At 43.2% G+C, this 13,282-nt stretch overlaps 1 long non-coding RNA gene across 1 annotated transcript; it reads right to left on the reverse strand.

Moving 5' to 3' along the window:
• Window positions 1-4,861: 4,861 nt before the first annotated feature.
• Window positions 4,862-8,158, reverse strand: LOC132245652 (uncharacterized). Its single transcript, XR_009457353.1, has 2 exons — window positions 7,928-8,158; window positions 4,862-5,800 (listed from the first exon to the last, which is right to left on the reverse strand). It is a non-coding gene; the product is annotated as an uncharacterized LOC132245652 (long non-coding RNA).
• Window positions 8,159-13,282: the final 5,124 nt, after the last annotated feature.

The raw sequence follows: 13,282 nt of genomic DNA on the forward strand, positions 1-13,282 counted from the left end.
GCTAAGAAGCCATGCTGTTTGTCCTGAAGCATTATTTTTTTCCTGATGGAGTCCCACAAATATAATCCTTAATACATTTTTCAAAAGTTTTCCCAAGGATAGACCAGTCTGTAGTTACCCGGATCCTCCAGCCTCCACTTTTTGAAAATAGGGACCACACTGGTCCTTTTGCAGTCCTTTGGGACTTGTCCTGAGCACCATCAGTGCTCAGTCCTGCCAGTGGTTCTGCAATGACACTGCCTAATTCTTTCAGCACACTGGGATGAAGATCATCTGGACAAGAAAAGCCCTGATGTGTATAATTTCAAGTGACACTAGTTACTCAACAGCTGGGCGTCAAGTTCCCGTAACACGGTGTTTAAACTATAATAGTACAATGCTTTGCACATGTAACACATTAATTAAGTGTTTCTGAAGCGCTTTGAAATCCCTTGATTTGAGGAGTGCTTAGTACTTCCCAGGTAAGTAGGATAGCCCAAGGGATCCCAACAGTGAGGCATCATAATCTAAGGATAATTGCTGGTGCCAAGACAGCAACTTTAGTAAATGAGCAAAGAGCAATAATGGGGAGGGGGTGGGATGGGAAATAGCAGAATAATGAATTTAAGATTGACCCAGAAGAAGGCTTAGGTTTAGTGTTGCAACACCTCTCAGGTGGCTTGCTGATTGCTGGGATCCTTTACCCCTTGGTAGGGACCCACACTCCCTATAGTGTGAGGAAAGTTATTCACCTAAGAATGTGATTCATAGGACCCAAATGGTGAGCAGGGTGGTGTCTACATCCCCTGAAACCATCATCAGAATCCAACCCTACAACCCCAGAAACCATCCCTTGGCATAAATAACACCAGCGGTTCCCACCTTCCACGAGCCTTCTGGACTTCTTACAGGTGTAGGGAGACCCTAAACTAGGTCTTGATGTATGGTAGGAGCTGTGGAATTGCTTTCTTTATCCCCCTTTCTTCTCCTGCTCTCCTCTTTGCTGTTTTTATCCCATAGCTAAAGTCCTTTGAGCTCACCTGTCTGCTACCTTCCTCCCTCCTTTCTCTCTCTCTTCCCACAAGTCAGTCTAGCTCCATACATGGAGGTCCTCAGGAAAAGACAACTTCTCTTGTGCTTGTGCAAAGCTGGGTTGCAAACCTGCAAAGATGTTGGTGAGCCATTTTCAACAGTTAAGGTGTCTTGTTAAAGGCTGAGAGCAAAGAATATATGTGAATTTTTGCAGGTAAAAATTCTGGGAGTATGAAATGAGCCAAAGGTTCTTCTTAAAGGAAGGGGGACTTGGGCAGAAAACTATTAAAAATCCTCCCAGAGTTTTAGCAAGAGTGCAGCACTCATGAACCTTTCATTTATTTATTTGAAAGGAAATAAAACATGCATGCAAAAGTTACTGGAGAATCAGTATTTTCTGACAAATATTATTTACATCTGGGAAATATTTTCACGTTGAAAAATCATTGATTTTTGCTTTGTTTGATCAACAGCTAGAAGAGGCCATGCCTTACTTGTCTTGTATGTTGAACTGAGTCATCTGGGAAATACTAACAGTGCTATAGCTAGGAGGATCCAGGAAACTAACAGGTCAGGGTGCCTAGAAGGATTCCTTAGGACAAGGATAGAAGGGCGATAAGCTTGAAGTCTCTGCAGGCAGATCATCATTAAGTGAAAAGATTGAGTTTAGGGCTTCCTTTTAGCAAAAGCAAGATTGGCATTGTTAGTCTCTTAACTACTGCTCTCAGCATACTTAGGAAGGACACAGCCCTGTAACTCTGAATTACTGATAGAAGCAGAATCCAGATTGCCGGGGAAGGAAGTCGTATATTTTAGACCTCTTCGACTTTTACCTTCACATGAAAATTTTGCATCTGCCTCTTCCAGCTTTCCTGTTTGATACTTCTTTCTGCTCATCACTGCATGAAGCCTCCCCCTGAGGTCCAGAAAGGAGGTCTGATATATTCCCACTCTTAGGTTTGGAAGGCAGCTCTTGTTGACATACTGTGGGCAAGCTCCAGTGACGACTAATGTTGGTACTGCCCATCAATTTTTGCCTATGTATCAAGCAAGTTATCAGAACCAGCAAATTTGGAAATGTGGCCATTTGGAGGAGTGTATGTCAGGAACCCCCAGACCAAATGACCCTAAACACAATGCATTAATTCCCCCCTTCTTAGCTGCTGCTGTAATTCTCAGGTCAGTTTAATGCATGTAGGAATTTAAAGCTGGTTTACAACAGCTTCTTGCCCATCAGTGTTAGGAGGGGAATCTTTACAAAAACAAGGTGAAGGTTTTTTCCAATGAAAATTGAATAATGTCAAACTCTAACCATATGAATCCTGACTTTTTTTAGGAAAGGACACATGGGAAGCATTGGCAAGCATTTTTCTTAAACAGACACTAATGCTGAATATTAGGGTTGGCCAACTCTGATATTTCACTAGTAATCCTATGGTAAGAACAGTGTTTTGCAGGCCCAATACCCTAACGAGTATTAGTGAAGTGCTTCTCTGTTCTACGTTCTGAGGAAGTCTTGGAACAACCCTGAGGGTGCTTATTGCCAGAATAATGCCTTACATCCTTACAACATGAAGACCAGGAATTAATTAAATAAATGCCAGAGTGTAAACCTATAAAGGAAGGAAATGTCTACACCTTTTATGGTGCTTGGGAACTGTTTGACATCAGCAGGATCCAACCTTTGTCCTGACTATGGACAAAGCCAAAGTCATTATGACGGCCCAGCAATGCCTTCTGGCCCAATGAGGCATGTTCTTGCAGCTTGCACCAAGCAATGCTTGTCCCTTGGAGAATGAGTTAGAGTTGCCACAGGGCAGTGCCAGATTATCACATGCTGAGGCCCTAAACTACATCCAGTTTAAGAGGCTCCGTATGATAAAAATAATGCACAAAATCCACAAAAATGGATTTTCATGAAATTTTAAAATGAATTATTTCTGTGCAAATGTATGAACTCAATATGAATAATAACTGTCGATCCATATATATGTATATTTTTGTCATAATAAACTGAAAATGTCCGGGTTGTTTTTTTTTTTTCTTATTTAGAGGCCCCTCATATTGCGAGCCTCTAAGATGTAGCTTAAGTAGCTTAAACCTAGATCCGGCAGTGCTGCAGGGACTGAATTCATGGACTTTCCATGGGTGAATCCTTCAGCCCAAATACATATTAGCCTTTCATCTTAGGAGACACCCTTCCTTGTTGACCATCCCACCCCAAGCACAGCATCAGTTTGGCCCCTTCATAAAGGCCATGTCCACTGCACTGGAATACATGGAAACTCAAATGTCATTCCAACTTGCACCCACCAATGAAGAAAAAAAATCAAGAAGAGAGAGAGAATCAACACCAAAACAATAATATGCACCAGGCATGCATGTGTCAGTGCAATGTCCCATGATTAAAAACCAACTGTAGCCCTGCACCCTGGGTAGACCAGCTTCCTGGGTGGGAGAGAGGATTTCACTGCAACATAAGTGAACATAAGCCTTTGTTTCTACCTTAGAAGGGGATTAAGTCCCTCCAAGGGCTCCCTACTGCTGAAGGTTTGCAGTAGGTAGACTTCACAGTGCTTTAGCCAGTGTGGCCAGTACAAGCAAAGTGTTATCAGAAAACTGGTTACATATCAGAGTGGAAGCTATCAAAGAGGTTCTTCCTAGCCCATGGAAAACTGTTGGAGGAGAGCTCAGCTCTGGACATCACTGATTTTAATTAGACATGAGTTGAATTGTATACTGGGGAGGTTTGTGGTGGAATTAAGGGAATGGAGATATGAATACATACCCTGGTTTAATTTATATCATAAGGTGCACCAGAATCAGAGATAGGTGGATGTGCAGCTGCCTGCAGCAGGCAGCTATTACTGTGACTTGCCACTGGATGGCAGGGGAGCAGGTAATTTAACATATGCCTTTCATCAATGGCTACCTCAGGATGGGCACAGCCAGACAGATGTTAAATAAGCTGGAGTTGTATGTCTTAGTCTTCCAGAGCTAATTCTCCACTGGATTGAGGAATTTAGTTTGCTTTAGGGGCTTGTGGCATCTGTCCGCACTTTTACACTAGTGTGAGCGTGTTGGCTGTCTGTGCCTGGCGTTCTGGACCTCTGCAAACCAAACAAGGCTATTAGAAAGGGAGAAACTCTCATGTACTGCTCAGATCTCCTTATTTTCTTGAATGTGCAAATAAGAGGAAGGTTGCTTCTTTTTCATGCTTCTTCTGATTTTTTGTCTTTTTCCCAAATACGAAAGTACTAATAGATCATTGCTCCCCTGTACCCATGAGTGCCAGCAACTGGGGAGGAGTTACACACAAAAGGGATAGGAAGAGTTTGAGTTGAATTTCCCAGAGCCAGACATAGGAGAATGAATCTGGGATGGGCTGTCATTTTCTTCCTTTTTTAGAACAAAGGATTCCTAGAAACAACGCCACCAGCCCCCTTTCTCCCCACTTGGTGCAATTTATTTGGAGGAGGGTAATATTTTCAAGTTGATTCATGCCAAGTTTGGGGTGTTTTTTAAATTTCTCTCTCTCTGACTTATACTTTCTCTCCTCCATTCTCTCTCTGGCTTTGCAATCACATGATGTTGCAACCACACCTCTCCAGGGAGGCCAATTCAGCACATTACACATTCATCATTACTGAAGCGTGTGCAACAGAGGTGAAATACGTCCTGTGCAGGGGTTTGCACAATAGTATTGGACATTTCATGGGCTGGCTTATCCTCTTGCTTCATACCAGGAGGCACAGCTAATGCTTAGGCCTAATGACTTCACAAAGTGAATGTCATCAGGAGTGGATTGTGAGGAAGGAATGAAGGAAGAAGGACAACCAGAAGACCGGTGTTATGATGCAGCAGAATTTTAATGCAGAGGATAGTAGTATAAACATTTACTGAAAGGACCAAGGCAGAGCAGAAATAATGTTCTTCCCAGCTGCCAAGAAGAGAGAAAAGCAATCAGCTGCTCCAGCAGGAGGGTTTCACACAGGATGTTCCTCTATGCTTCTGCTGTTGGCTTTGCTAATCAAGCCCCATTTTAAACCTTTCAAATGGGACTTGTCTCAGCCTGATCACTCAGGGGAAAGAAAGAAATAGAGTGAAAGTTTAAGGCTGCCAGCCATTCAGAGAAATAGTAAAAAAAGCTAAGCTAACACATAAGATGAGGAAAAAAAACATACATTGGCCTGATTTTCAGAGGTGTTGCCATTATTGTCTTCAGAGTCAAGAGTGCTTGGCACCTCTGAAAGTCATGCTACCAGCTCAGCCATTAATCCATATCTTCCAATTCATTTAGGGGTCATTCTTGCCTGAGTTTTCCTGCTGGACTTAAGATGACTTATACTTTTTAAAGCCAGACCTGTTGCACGGGTGTATCCATTGGGTGGAAAAAGTATATGAGTAATTTGGGAGGTATTGTGGCTTGGGTCTTGGAATGATGCATGGGGGACATATCTCATGACATGGCACTGAGCTCCTAGTAACTTCTGGTGCTGAGGGGATCATGGCAGGGGACTCAGCCAGTGTCGCATCATCTGATGACTCAGCCAGTGTCACCGTAGATGCCACTACAGTTTCCTGAGGGCAAGTGGTAAGAATTGGTCCCGGGAAAGTCACGACCACCGGTGGTGGGTAGATGATCACTCTCGTGTCTTCACACGCTATGACACATGGCTCATTGGAGGTGATGACCTGTGGTTCTGGGCACTTTGCCTCACATCGGGTGGAGCAGGAGTCATTGCATGGGTTTTTGGAGCAAGACATTCTCTCTGTGTATGAGATAAACCTGAAGCACAGAAAAGGGAGTGAATATAAGGCAAAAGAGCGAGTGGAATAAGCAGGTGAAAGTATACCTGTTTCTACCTATTTCTTTTTGGGCCTGTTACATGAGCTAGGTAGAACATTTGTCTTTCTTGGAGATCACCACCACTTTGAGCCATCTCCATGCTTGTTCCTTCACCTCCTTGCCCTTCCATCTCTGGTTCTTGACCATATCCCCTGCCCTTTCTTTTAACTCTGAGGAAAATTATAGAAGCTTCTCTTTCCACAGTCCTACACAACCATTAATTCTTGCTACACCCATGTAAAATAGGTGGTTATTATCCTTGTTTTTTTAGCAGGCATAAGTGAAGTGAGTCAATACAGCTTGTGACCAGAACTCAGGCACTCCTAGTATTTATCATATGAATTCTAGTAGTTCTTGTTTGGGTTATTGTTCATCATTTAAATTTCAGTAACTCCTGAATGCCTCAATAGAAACTGGAGCACTTTTGTGCCAAGCATGGGAAAAAAACCACAGAATAAATGACAGGTTTCACCCTGAAGAATGTATAAGCTCATTAGACAAGAAGGATAAAGAATGGAAGGAAGGATTACTGCTCCGGCTGAACTACTGTACAAAGTGATTAAAGGCTCAGTGTTTGATACGACTGAGTGTATTGGACAGAAAACGGTGGCAGGTGCAGGAGAAGATTTTGAAATGGTCACAACATTTTATTGCAAAACAACCTTCTTTTTCATCTAAAAAATTGCCTAAATGAAAAGAAAAAAAGGGTTAAACAAAATAGTTAAATAACTCCATAAACTAAATAACACATTTTTCTTTGGGGCAAACAAAACCTTTCAGGTTGACTAAAAATGATATATATATATATATATTATTTCACTATAAAAGGAAAAAACAATAAACTCTTTTTTTGGTTGAGTCTGAGCCAATTCTTTTTTTCTGATTATTTCTTTGGCCACTGAACCAATCAATTCACTATTTGCCCATCTCTGAAGCAAATCCTGGAAACAAGATCATCCATTATCTTCATATTTCTCACCACATAGCCGGTTTACTATGCCACATTATTGTCTCGTATTCTTTTCCTACTTTTAGGTCCCAAGATAGCTTTCAAAAAAACCACAGAAACTTGTAAGCTGCATGCTGCTTAAAAACATTGATGGAAATAACCACTGATGTAAAATATTTATATTATGCCAAACACCTGGCATTTCTAAACCTGTTTAGAAAATACAGCATAAAATACTTCCCTTGCTCTCTTGTTAAAAGTCAACATACATATAAAAAGTGTTTCTCTTCAGCTTCTTAAAGCTTCCAGGTCAACAAGATTTGCTAACGACTAAGCAGAAAACAGGACTTTGTAAAACAAAACGAGTCTCCAAAGGCCATCGAGTCTCCATAGCATTCATCACCCAATTCACTTCTCTTCTATGAAGTTAGGTTGGCTAAGACCAGAATTCGGATTGCCATTGTGCATCAGAGCAGTGATCCATCAAGTCCAGCATTCATTCGCTGACCCAGTCCAATGCTAGCTACTTTGCACAAAAGTATAAAAATCCTGATGTGGTTGGTTCCTTTAAAAGTTACTGCTGGGGGATATTTCTCCATAACACTCCTAAAGAAGAGGCAGGCTTTGACCTGAAAAATTGTGTGTGCATTTGTGTGTCTGAGTGTGTGTGTGCATGCATGTATATGTGTGCATGTGCACATGTGCACACCCATGCCAGCATAATCATACATAAATGCAGGCATACATATACACCATCTTCTATGAACATATTTAAATATTTTGTTCCAACCAACCAGCAAGCCAGCCCTTTTTTTCGTAATATTTTTGGGTGAAAACTGGTTGGAAATCTCAGGCTGTATTTTAGGATGTGCTAGTGTGAAGCTGGTGCAAGGATGCCCATATTCATTCCCCAGATAAAATTAATGAAATCAATTGGTCCTTAACCCTGTGTGGTTTTTAGAACCCCAGCTATAGTTTTTAAAGCCCGACTCCATCAGTGCCTGGAAATTAATATTTGGTGGGGAGGAAGGACAAAGTCCCCCCTTTTGTGGCAATAAACCTGCGGATATTGCTAAATTTGCAGAATTTATAAAGAATTTGAGTCTGATCAGACTTACCTAATTCACCAAAGAGACGTCAAGAGAATTGTCAGGATGATCACTGGGTCCTGAACGCTTTTATATGCTCTCTTAGACCACCAGGCGGATGCCGCAAAATGAGGTCCCATTAGCGAATGAAGCCCTACTTGTTACCAAACACAATATGCTATCATGTAACTCCTCTAATTACCGTAATTGTTTTGCTTACAATTTGTGGCTCTTATTTTATTCTCAGCACTGCGTTATGTGATGTGCATTCCACCCCGCAGGGTTCCTCTCATTTTAAAGCCTAATGGGTCAAATTCCTTCTTTGGGGGGGGAGGGGGATTGCACATGTTATTGGTGGAGTTATCATGGGAATGAGTCTAACTTGATTCATTTTTGTGTCTCTGTTAAACAGCTTGTCAACCTGAAGGCATCTTGGAGACGTATCAGTCTCTCAATCTACTGTCGCCCACAAGATTCCCTTTGAGTACTTTAAACCCCAGCAGGTATCTACTTGGAGGCAAGATGAAGTTCATTCTCACAGCTCCTTGGAGGGTGGGGAAGATTTTTTTCTGCCTCTTTAGGATCTGCATCCGGGCCTAACTTCAAGTCCATTGAGGTCCATCAACGTCTTTTCCAGGCATTCAGTGAGGACCTTGGGTTGCTACTTCTCTTCTGAAGAAAGGGTCATCAAGGGGCCAAAGCAACATTTAAGGCTTGCATTAATCTTCCAGACTTTATATGGGAATCCCAAACCCTTGCTAGGTGACATTCACCTCTGAAGACACCTGCAGACATATGATCCAGGTGGGGATGGTCCTGCTTTGAGCAGGGGCTTGGACTAGATGTGACCTCCTGAGTTCCCTTCCAACCATCATTTTCTCTGATTTTCTATGATATGACCAACACTTCAGGTTCAGAGACTTAAGGTAAGTCTATACTGCAGTCACTGCAACTTAGGCAGCCTGAGCTGGCTTAAACTAGCCCACCTCAGGGTAGAAGTATTACAGAGCTCAATGATGCCAAACGCCTGGGCGTCTCTGCAGTTTCTCAGGTGGGTTTTACAACCTACTCCAAACTCCACGATGCTGTGGCTGTGTCAGTTCCAGCCCCCAGGCAAGCTAGTTTAGGCTAGGCCAGCCAGTGCAAACATAGAGCAATTCTCATAATAGAAAAGAAGAAGGCTGCCCATGGAAGCTTTGCTCCTCAGTTGGGGTGAGAAGTGGTCAAGAGGAAAGAGTGAACTAATCTTGAAACTCCAGCTCTGTTCTTGATGCCATAAAAGATTTATATTTCTGTGGGACCAAACACATGACCAAGGCCAGGAAGAATGACAACAGCCCTGAGGTTCCCAGGATATACGTCATTACGTGATTCGGGAAGCACCATTGGTGGCATGACACGACAAAGTGATGCTCTTGCTTAACACAGAGGCGTTTCACTCCAGTAACCTATTATTAAAAAAAAAAGGATAACAACATGAAACTTTGCATAGATCAAACACTAATAGGTATGCCTGGGATCACCCCAGGCAGGAACAGATACAGAGATCGTTCCGAGGAAACGATTTCACAACCCACCACAAAGGCACCGCGCGTCCTGGAGACAGTTTGCAGCACAGAGATTGCTGTGCTCACCAGCAAACAAATAACAGCATTGGAAAGTGTGAAGGAGTGACATTATTGCAGAAACAGTTCAGCTGGCATGAATGACAGCCTTTGCCCCAACTGGCAGGCTCCAAGAACAGATTAGTGATTTACTGACCAGCCCAGATACCTAGTTTGCACCAAGCTACAACCATGCAGAGAGAGTTTGATGGACTATTGAGAGGCACTCTGGGTTGTATGTCAGATTTTTCATCCTGCGCTATATATAAAACCCACAATTCAGAAAGAATTGTGGACAAATTGGATAGAGTCCAGCAGAGGGCAACAAAAATGGTTTGGGATCTGGGGGACATGACTTGTGAGGAGAGGCGGAGGGAACTGGGCTGATTTAGTCTAGAAAAGAGGAGACCGAGGGGGGATTGAATAGCAGTCTTTAAGTACCCGAAGGGTGGTTTGAAAGAGGATGGAGCTGGACTGTTCTCAGTGGGGGCAGATGACAGAACAAGGAGCAATGGTCTCAATTGCAGCAAGGGAGGTTTAGGCTGGATAATGGGAGGAATTTTCTCACTAGAAGGGTGGAGAACCACTGGAACAGGCTGGAGGAGTGGGGTTGTTGGGGGGCTGGCAGGGGTCCTCCCATGGTCCCCTTCCCCACCCCTAGTACTGACCAGCTCGGAGTCTGGGTGCAGCTCCCTGCTGCAGCCATCAGGGACTGTCCGAATCATCAAAGCTCTCTGAATGTTTTCTGAAGATTCACAGAGCTTTGAATCAATTCAGATCTTTTTATTGGTCCCCTGATTCAATTCTGGTTTGGAGATTCAAGCACCGAATCGGGCCAAATCTCCTGCAAATCAGATCACCACCTGAAGCTTCGCACAGCCCTAGTTATCACCGTGTTGGTCTAAGGACATAGGCAAACAACGTTCTTTGGGTAAATGTGATATATTTTGGTACATATGCTATATTTTGGGTAAATGTTAGGCCTGTGCAAAGCAGCCAGTGTTCGCTTCAGATTCAGCCGATTCAGGGCATAGTAATTCAATTTGGTGATTCAAATCACTGTCCTGATTCAATTCGGCTGACTCTGATTCAGAAATTTGGGGGCTGCCAAATTTCTGAATCTCTGAATCAGCCAGGCCACGCCCATGCCCTGCCTCTCTCCCAGCCAGGCAATGGCTGCCCCAGCTCCAGGCACTTGTTGAAAAAAAAGCCCTGGCTCAGCAAGTGCTGCCAGGCGTGGGGCAATTCCTACTGCCCCCCCACTGCCCCATGTTGAATGGAGGGCTCTGCAAAAATTGCCCAACCCCCACCCTTGCTGCCTCAGCCCCTCCACAGGTGACCTGCCCAGGCCAGCTCGGTGCTTTAAGGGGAGAAAAAAAAAAACTGAAACCTTCCCAACTCAATGCTCTTGCCAGCGGGGGCAACTTCTGCTACCCCCCACTACTCCAGACCACATGGGGGGCTCTGCATGAACCCCCCCCCCCGAAACCCCAAGGCCACTGCAGGAGTGGTGAGTCCTAGGACTTTTTTTCTTTTTCCTTAAAGGCCAGAGCTGGCTTGGGTTGGGGCACATGTGCAGGAGCTGGGGGAGCGAGGGAGAGGGTCAGGGGGCTCGTTCAGATACCCCCATGCAGTGTGGGGAAGTGGGGGGGGGCAGCAGGAAATACCCTGCCTGGCAACACCTGATGAGCACCGGGGCTTTTCTTTAAAGTACCTAGCTGGGGCAGGGGGAGCAGCTGGGGAGGGCTGGAGGAGTAGGGGGGGTCGGAGGGCTGGCATGGGTCCCCCCATGGTCTCCCTCCCCCTCTCCCACCCCTAATACTTAGAGTTCGAAGTTGGCTGCAGCCACTGGGGACTGCTCGAATCATTAAAGCTCTCCGAATCTTTTCTGAAGGTTTGGAGAGCTTTGAATCAATTCAAACCGTTAAATTGGTCCCCTGATTTGATTCAGATTCGGCCACTGAATCGGGCCGAATCTCCTCTGAATCGAATCACCACCCGAAGCTTCACACAACCCCAGGAAATGTGATATATATTTTTGAGTAGTTGTGATAAATACAAGATATCACCCAAAGAACCTTGTCTGTCTTAATCATCTATATGTATTCTGCAGGGGCTATTTTGCTAGGGGAAAAAGCTTACACTAAGATGAATACAGCACTTAATTTTCTGAGTTAGTCTCAGGCTATACTTGGGAGGAGTGGCTTTCATATATATTGTCTACCTCTTTTAACTTCCTAGCTTTCAGAGGAAGAAAGGAAGCCTTTTTCTTCTAGAAGATCATGATTGTAATTGGGGCTGCAGAAGTCTGTACAAATAAAGTCTCACTCCTCAGCCTTATATAATTATGGCTGGGTGTAGACAAAAAGGCTTAACTGTAATCATAGGAGGAGTTTAATGAGGTTCAAAGGGATGACTCATATGATTACCAAAAATAAAAAGAAAAAGAAAAAAAACATGTATGAGACTTGACCTAGCTGAAACCTGAGAATTAATTTTGGCTGCAGATGAAACAAGCCAAGACTTCATGGATTATTTTTAGCCAGTGGGTCTGTGTCATTTTACGGATTAATTGAATGATGCTTTTAGATTATCCCGCAGAGAGTAAAACATATTATTATTAAAATTAAACAACGATCTTAAATGATAAAGGATCCTGAGAGGCAATTATTTCCCAGCCTCAAATAAGAAGCTATTTAGAGTGAAAAAAAAAAATCCTAATTAAAAGCAATTTATCTACTTTATATATATTCTGTCCTTTTATTGCTTTGTAATTACAAATGGTGTAACTGCAGTCTTCCGCCACTGAGAATAACTGTTCAGTACAGTGTATAATTAAGCACATGTAGCAAGGCTGATATTTTTTCCTGTACTGGATTCCCCAGAACGTTACTGTCTACTTAACAGGTCTGATATTCTGCAAACTGACTACAAACCACACGTACTATTACATAGCTTTGAAAACCCCTGTCTTATATGTGAAAGTCTCCATCCACCAATGCCTAAAACTACAGGTTTCCCTCACCAACCGTGGGAGTTAGGTTCCTGGAAGTTCCCATGGTTGGCAAAATTGCAATTGGTAAAACCATTGACTTATTGGAAAAATGCTGTTAGGGACTTCAATGGGACCCTCTGCTCAAAGCAGGACCATCCCCAAGTAGATCATCCCAACCAAAGCTTTGTCAAGCTGGGACTTAAAAACTTCCAAGGATGGAGACTCCACAAACTCTCTGGATAACCCACCCCATATGATATCATATAATGTTTCCCTGGGATATTTCTTTTCTATCAGGGCCTTCGGATTTCTCATTTTTCTTTTGGTGGGCAGTGAAAACATAATGCATTTTGAAATTTGGATCATTTACACCTTAAGATTTCCTAGACTTACCAGTTGAAATTTGAGGAAGCGGGGGCCGATAACCTTAAAATCGATTGGTGATTCAGCTACCTCCAAGCCAGCAGCATATTTCTTCATGTCAATAAGTAGTCTTTAGCAAACCCAGAGACCAATCAAAGCTGTGGTTGCTTGGAAGGGCATGATTTCCTTGACTTATCAGTTGAAGTTGAGGAAATGAGGACCAATATTTTCAAAACTGATTGGTGATTTCTTGTAACCAAATTCAAAGGCTTTAAGTATGTCCAGATGGCACAAGTGTCTTGAGCAAGAGACCCCGCATTGGTAGACATTATTATATACTCATTGTTTCATAAGACTTCCACATTTTGTAATATAGCTTTTGATGGTGCATGAGCTCTGTTCTAATTATTAATTCCAAGGGCA

This window comes from Alligator mississippiensis, chromosome 15 (assembly GCF_030867095.1).
Source record: "Alligator mississippiensis isolate rAllMis1 chromosome 15, rAllMis1, whole genome shotgun sequence".
Classification (NCBI taxonomy): domain Eukaryota; kingdom Metazoa; phylum Chordata; order Crocodylia; family Alligatoridae; genus Alligator; species Alligator mississippiensis.